The sequence below is a fragment of the Lithobates pipiens genome, unplaced genomic scaffold, assembly GCF_037356315.1.
Source record: "Lithobates pipiens isolate NorthernLeopardFrog02 unplaced genomic scaffold, aLitPip1_a1.2 Scaffold_3, whole genome shotgun sequence".
Classification (NCBI taxonomy): domain Eukaryota; kingdom Metazoa; phylum Chordata; class Amphibia; order Anura; family Ranidae; genus Lithobates; species Lithobates pipiens.
Window position 1 is genome coordinate 256319923 of NW_027507790.1, and position 7583 is coordinate 256327505.

General features: G+C 45.3%; 1 protein-coding gene across 2 annotated transcripts in view; it reads right to left on the reverse strand.

The window, feature by feature from the left end:
• The window catches only part of SIGLEC15 (sialic acid binding Ig like lectin 15), a 185244-nt gene extending 183185 nt beyond the window's left edge, over positions 1 to 2059 (reverse strand). For both annotated transcript variants that reach the window (XM_077463075.1, XM_077463074.1), the window contains exon 1: positions 1897 to 2059. The gene's annotated coding sequence lies outside the window, so the exon portion shown is untranslated. The remainder of the gene's footprint in view (positions 1 to 1896) is intronic.
• Between the last annotated feature and the right edge of the window lie 5524 nt (positions 2060 to 7583).

Consider the following 7583-nt stretch of genomic DNA (forward strand, 5'->3'; position numbering starts at 1 on the left):
GATACCACATGTGGGGGACTTTTTGGGAGCCTAGCCACGTACTGGACCCCGAAAACCAAGCACTGCCTTCCGGATTTAAATATAAAACGCTACCAAAAAAAACTGTTAGCGATCGCAGGGATCAGGCCTGACTCTGCGATTGCTGTAGTTATGTGTTTAGTGTTTTGTAAGTGACAGTGATCGATCGATACTGCACTTGGGTGGGCTGGGCGGAGGGGCAAAATGCAGGTGCTAGCAGGTATCTGGGCTGATCCCGCTAACAATGCGTTTTTTTTGGAACCCTAAACTGCTGGGGACGCTAGTATAGATCTGATCAGATCAGATATTGATCTGTTCAGATTCTATACCACTACGGGAGGTGTATGCTTTGCGCGTGGGTGTTAGCGGTACTGGCACTAACCTAGCGCTGCCTGGGGCGACGCAGACCCTGACCCTAAAACCTAATTGATATCGCCCGCCGGGTGATCAGGGGGTTAAACCTTTATTGGGTAATAAATGGTGGGTGCCCTGATGCTATAAAAAGCAAACTAACTAAGCAGAGTCACCCGTAACACGTATACGGTGATCACTGGTGAAAGGGTTAACTAGGGGCAATCAGGGGGTTCAAATTTTTATTAGGTAGTATATGGGGGTCCCTGGCGCTATATAAAAACCTGACGGGGAACCTAAATAACTAACTGGCTAACCAGCGTCACCAGTGACACTTATACTGTGATCGCTGGTGAAAGGGTTAACTAGGGGCAATCAGGGGGTTAAAACCATTATTGGGTAGTATATGGGGGTACCTAGCGCTATAAAAACCTGGCGGTGAACCTAAAAAAATAACTAGCTACCTAGCGACACTAGCGACACTAATGCAGCGATCAGAAAAATGATCGCTTAGTGACACTGGCAAAAGGGGGTGAAAGGGTTAACTAGGGGCAATCAGGGGGTTAAAACCATTATTTGGTAGTATATCGGGGTACCTAGCGCTATAAAAACCTGGCGGTGAACCTAAAAAAAGAACTAGCTACCTAGCGACACTAGCGACACTAATGCAGCGATCAGAAAAATGATCGCTTAGTGACACTGGCAAAAGGGGGTGAAAGGGTTAATTAGGGGAAATCAGGGGGTTAAACCTTTATTGGGGGGTGGTAGGGGGCTACCCTGGACCTAACACTAACTGCCCTGACAGTTTTTACTTTTACAACTGACACTGAATGCAGTGATCAGTAAATAAATGATCACTGCAATCAGTGACACTGTGACTGGGGGGGGGAGGGGGGCGATCGGGGGGGGTGATCGGGGGGGGGTTTGTGTGCCTGTGTGTTAGTTAGTGTCAGTGTAGTGTTTGGTGCACTTACTTTTAGTCTTCTCCTCGTAGTCCGGTCAAAAAGACCGCTCCGAGGAGAATGACATCACTTCCTCCCTGCCTGTGTATACAATACACAGTGGGAGGAAACTTCTCATTCGCCAGGAGCCAGAAACCAACGGCCATCCCCTCATCCCAGATCGCTCCTGAAGCGAAACGGACCGCCGCATCCAGCGGGAGGGGGTCCGATCGGACCCCCCACCCGCCGGAAGGCGAGCACGTACATGTACGTGCTTGTGCCTGTACATGCCATTGTGATGACGTACAATGGCATGCGGCGGTCGTTAAGTGGTTAAAAAATAAGTAAAGCAATGTGAGATTGCAAAAAACTGGTTCAACAGATTATCCATCATTTAATTGGGACTTTTTATATTCAGTAACGAGTACATTTAGTTAGTGCATATTATGAAGTGTACAAGGCATAATTGATAAATGATAATTGAAAAAGAAAAAAGGGAATAGTGCACAATATAAATGTGCTCAACATGTGTTCATAGCAGCATAGTAAGAAAACAAAGAAAAAAGTTAGTGTGTTGTTATATCACCTTTTAAGTTTAAATGGCCAATTCCTATAGTCTCTTCAAACAGGTGAATTGAAGGCGGCCTCTCCCAGGTAGTCCCAAGTAAGGAGGGGAACCTTGTAACCCCTATAGTATTTCGCCTGGTCAGGAGGTAGGACGCCGGCTCCACGCGTCCAACTTATGCACAGCCGTCCCGGTAGTGATGTCACTCCGCGATCAGCGGAAGTGACATTCACCAGCCCGACCACGCCCCCTCGGGTGGCCCCGGTCAGCCAAAATGCAGCGGACAGGAAGTGCAAGGTCCTCGCAGTCGGCGCGCATGCTGGAAGGGGGCGGATCACATGTCCCGCCCCTTAACCAAACAACCACGCCGAATAGGAAGGGGACACCACACAACCACCTCCCCGCCGGTGGGTAGACCGAGTCCAGCAACCCGAGGCGAACCCCAAGGGAGAGTGGGTACACACCGACTTCCCCCGTGGGGCAGCGCCAACCCACAGACCCCAAAACACCAGGTGCAGGGTCACTATGGGTGGCGCTCATGTGGCCGCATACTGCAATCAAATCGGTCCAAAAGTCAACACACACAAAAAAAACAAAAAAAAACAAAAACACAATGCAACATCATTCCCGTAGTTGGGGGCACAACATTTAAAAATAGTAATATTAAAACATAGATTTGAATCACATGTACGCTATATATATTTTAAATGAACCCCGATGCCGTATACAGCTACTTAAGATTAGAGGACAGTATCTAGATATCCTAATATCCACAGTGGTATCAGGAGGTCTGGCAAACGATCAAAGAGAAAAAAAATAAAATAAAGTTTTTTGTTATTTAAAGAAAATTTAGAGAAATGGTTTATGTGATTGGGTCTCGTTCAGGCCTGGATTTTGAGTGGCATTAAGTCTCTCGATCCATACAGTCTCTCTTTGTAAAATGCGCTTGTCCCAATTACCCCCACGTGGGTCTTTTGGTATAGTCTCCAGGACACTGAACGTGACATAGGTTGCATCAAACGCATGGCATAGATCAATATGTCTACTGATCGTCGTTAGCATTTTTCCATTAGATGATACATAAACATGGTCTTTGATGCGTTGCCATAGACATCTAATAGTCTTTCCGACATAAAAGGCTCCGCAAGTGCAGATCATTAGATATACTACACCCTGCGTTTTGCAATCTGCTCTGAAATTTAGATGGAAGAACTCTCCATTAGGAAGTGTGATTTCTGCACCCTGTCTAATCCAGGGGCAGAAATCGCAATTCCCACATTTGTATAGTCCATTGCATCTCCTTGTGTCTTGTATGTTTGTCGAATAAAAACTAGATACCAGGCAGTCCCGTAGTGAGGTGGTTCGTCTAAATGTTAGACAGGGTTTTGCTCCTATATGTTTTTTAATTATGGAGTCTTGGTGTAGGATATGCCAGTGATTTGTAAGGATGTTGCGAACCTCTTCATGTTGGGATGAAAAACGCGTAACGAGTCTCAAATCAGTTTTTATTTCACAGCTATGGTTTTTCTTAGAATATAATAAAGTGTTTCTAGGTTCTCTACAGGCTCTGTTATAGGCCTTTCGCAATAGGGATTTGCTATAGCCTCTAGCTAGCAATCGTGTATGAAGAAGGCAAGCTTCCCTATAGAAGTCCTTATCGTGAGTGCAGTTTCTGTGTAGTCTGACATATTGTGCATAGGGAATATTCCTCACTAAAGGTGCAGGATGGGCGCTCACTGCATGGAGTAGGGTGTTCCCTGCAGTTTCTTTACGGAACAATTTAGTGGCCAAGCAGTTATTCTTATCCTTAAAGATTTCCAAATCTAAGAAGGTAATTTTTTCAGAGTCTGTGTTAAGAGTGAACTTCAAATTATATGTATTGATGTTAGTTACTTTAATGAATTTAGTCAGCATTGTAATTGTTCCTGTCCAGATTATGAAAATGTCATCAATGTAACGCATCCATGACATCACATGATCAGTAAAATCAGAAAGGGATTCATCTGAGAATATGTCACGTTCCCACCCCCCGGTACAGGTTCGCATAGGCCGGCGCATAGCACCTACCCATAGCGACACCCTGCACCTGGAGGTAGTGGGACCCATTGAAACTAAACCAGTTATGTGTCAGAACTAAATTGAGAAGGGTTAAAATGAATTCATTGTATTTCCATCTAGACTGTGGTTCTTCGTATAGGAAGGTGCGTACCGTCCCAACGCCCTTCTCGTGAGGGATGCTGGAATATAGAGCTTCCACATCTAAAGTCATGAGGAGGGCATCGGGAGGGATCACCATACCCTCAATCTTCTTCAAAAGATCAAGTGTATCCCTAGTATATGAAGAGAGGCTTATTACATGCCCCAATGCACCTACCCCCCATGTTGAGAGTATGTGGCCTGGTACGGTTCAGGAGGGGGGAGGGCGCTCGCTCGCCCCACCCCCTTTCCTGACCTGCCGGGCTGCGTGCTCGGATAAGGGTCTGGATAAGGGTCTGGTATGGATCTTGGGGGGACCCCCATGCCATTTTTTTGGGCGTTCGGCTTCCCCTTAAGATCCATACCAGACCGAAGGGTATGGTATCATCTTGGGGGAGGGAACCTCACGCAGAATATTTTTTTAACTTTTTGGCAGGGTTCCCCCTTCAAGATTCTCGGCACACAAGTCGCACCGCAAGTCGGATCATCTTGATCCAACTTCTGGTGTGACTTCTATTCAAATTAATGGGCTCCCATAGGGAATCATTGATTTTGAATAGACAGAAACTCCGGATGAGGCTTAACACAGCGTTAAGGCTCGTTAATTTGCGTTTAACACCTTTTGCTGGCCTCTCACATTTTTACAGCTCTAGCGCTGTAGCCTCAGAACACACTAGTCCTGGGTTTTTTTTACAGCTCAAAAACGCCATGGTGGGCATGAGGTCATAGGCTAACACGGAGAGGCATTTTTAAGCTGCAAAAAACGCACATAAAAGCAGCTGTAAAAATGTCCATGGGCATGAGGTCTAATCTATTTATTATAGCAGGAATTTATGACGGCCTTCATAATTACTAAATTGCAAACTCACTGATATTTGAAAGTTGGCTTCACCTAGAGGGCCCTTTCACCCATGGAAAGGATATCGATCATTCCAAAACATAAAGGAGACTTTTTCTTTCCTATATATATCCCCATCTATTATGGGGTTACATGCCATACCAGCTGAGGCATGTGACATCACCAGGGATGGACTAAACACCATCACCACCTGGCTGCGTCATGAATTGACAGAGATCTGTGCATGGAAAACTACAAGTAAGAACAGCCTTTGCAGCTGTCAGCTTGTAGTTCTTAACCACTTCCCGACCAGCGCACGACGATGTACGTCGACAGAATGGCACGGGCAGGCATATTGGAGTACAGGTACGTCCAATATTCAATGCCGCCCTGCCATCGGGAGCGCGTCGGCGGCGGCGCGCTCCCGCGCTGGTCGGGACCCCTGTGAGTCCGGTCGCGGGACCCGCGGACTCGATCGCCGCGGGCATCCCCGCGATCGTCTCACGGAGCGGCCGAATGGAGGAAATGCAGAGTAAACAGCATTTCTCCATTCTGCCTAGCAACTAGTGACGCTGATCTCTGCTCCATGTGATTGGAGCAGAGATCAGTGTTCACTAAATGAAAGCCCAACCCCCCCACAGTTAGTAACACACCCCTAGGAACACTTAACTCCTACACTGCCACCCACTGGTTAACCCCTTCACTGCCAGTGTCATTTACACAGGAATCACTGCATTTATATAGCAGTGATTACTGTATAAATGACAATGGTCCCAAAAATGAGTCAAAAATGTCCGATGGGTCCCCCACAATGTCGCAGTCACAATAAAAATTGCTGATCGCCACCATTACTAGTAAAAAAAATAATAATAAAAAATTATTAATAAAAATGCTATAAAACTATCCCTATTTTGTAAACGCGATAACTTTTGCTCAAACCAATCAATAATCGCTTATTGCGATTTTTTTTACCAAAAATATGTAGAAGAATACGTATCGGCCTAAACTGTGGGAAAAAAAATTTTTTTTATATATTTTTGGGGGATATTTATTATAACAAAAAGTAAAAAATAATGCGTTTTTTCAAAATTGTCGCTCTATTTTTGTTTATAGCGCAAAAAATAAAAACCGCAGGGGTGATCAAATACCACCAAAAGAAAGCTCTATTTGTGGGAAAAAAAGGACGTTAATTTTGTTTGGGAGCCACGTCGCATGACCGCGCAATTGTCAGTTAAACCGACGCAGTGCCGAATCGCAAAAAGTGGTCTGGTCTTTGACCAGCAAATTGGTCCGGTCTGAAAGTGGTTAAAGCGAGAGTCCGCCGTTTTTTTTTTTAAAAGCCAGCAGCTACAAATACAGCAGCTGCTGACTTTTAAAATAAGGACACTTACCCGCCCAGCGCGCCCGCGATGTCGGCACCCGAAGCCGATCTCTCGATCGTCACTCGGGTGCTGCCGCCGCCATCTTGGGTATGGGAATCAGGAAGTGGAGCCTTTCGGCTTCATTTCCCGGTTCCCTACTGCGCATGCGCGAATCGCGCTGCGCAATAAGGATGGACCCGCTGCCTCTGGGATCTGTGTGTTTCCCAGCAGGCAGCGGGGGACTTTTGGAAAGGGGCGTAGATCTACGCCCCTTTCCACAGAGAGCTATCCCGGAAGTGGGTGCAGTTACCTGGATTATCCAGGTAACTGCACCCCCCTCCCCCCTGAAAGGTGCCGATCGTGGCGCCGGAGGGGGGGAGGATTCCAATGAATGGAAGGTCCACTTTAATGAACTACCAAGGTGATGCTTCTTGTCAGTGTGTAAAACTGGCCATACATCTATAGATTATCTGCAGATTTTCTATGGTTAGATGGAAAAAGTGCAACAGATTTCTCCATGTTCTCTAAACGTTGTGGATAAAGGAATCTCCCACTTTTTCCATCTAACCATAGAAAATCTGCAGATAATCTAAAGGTGTATGGCCATCTTAACTGTCTGCTCGTACAAGGTACAAGCAGACAGCTTACACTTACAGTCTGCAAGAGCCCTGTATTGCACCCAATATCTGCTGACCGCAGTTGCAATGCTTTACACAGGTGCCCAATAAAATTTTTAAAAAAATGCAGATTTTTTTTTACCAGCAAAAGATGTGCGTTTATTTATTTTACTTATTCTTTAAGTAATTTCTGTAGCAGAGACAAATACATAAGCGACAATCTGGCCCCTCTGTCACAAATCAGACTACAGTTATGTAACAAGTTCTACTTTCCTGCTTTATGTCCATCCATATTGTGTTAAGCCAAAGTGTATTGTATGAAATATCAGAGGTTGTGTCTCAACAGCACTATTTTAATAATAGCGTATGAATGTATTGTTTTATAAAAAGTATTGAACAAGAATGTAATATTTTAATATTTTAGTTTATAGATATATTGTAAAATGTTTGCATTTGTGCAGCTGGCCAACCAAATTGGTACACGCCTTGGATAATCCTTCCCTCTCATTGGGAACCAGATGCACAGGTAGGTCCGCCTAGGTACCATCTCAGGGCAGTGGTCGATCTATTGCTTTGCCCTCCCAGTTTCCACACCAGGAGGTTCCCATCTGAAAGTAGGGCAAAGTTGTCCTTAAAGAGGAAGTAAACCCTGATGGGTTTACTTCCTCTTTGATTCCCTACAAAGGTAAAGCATAA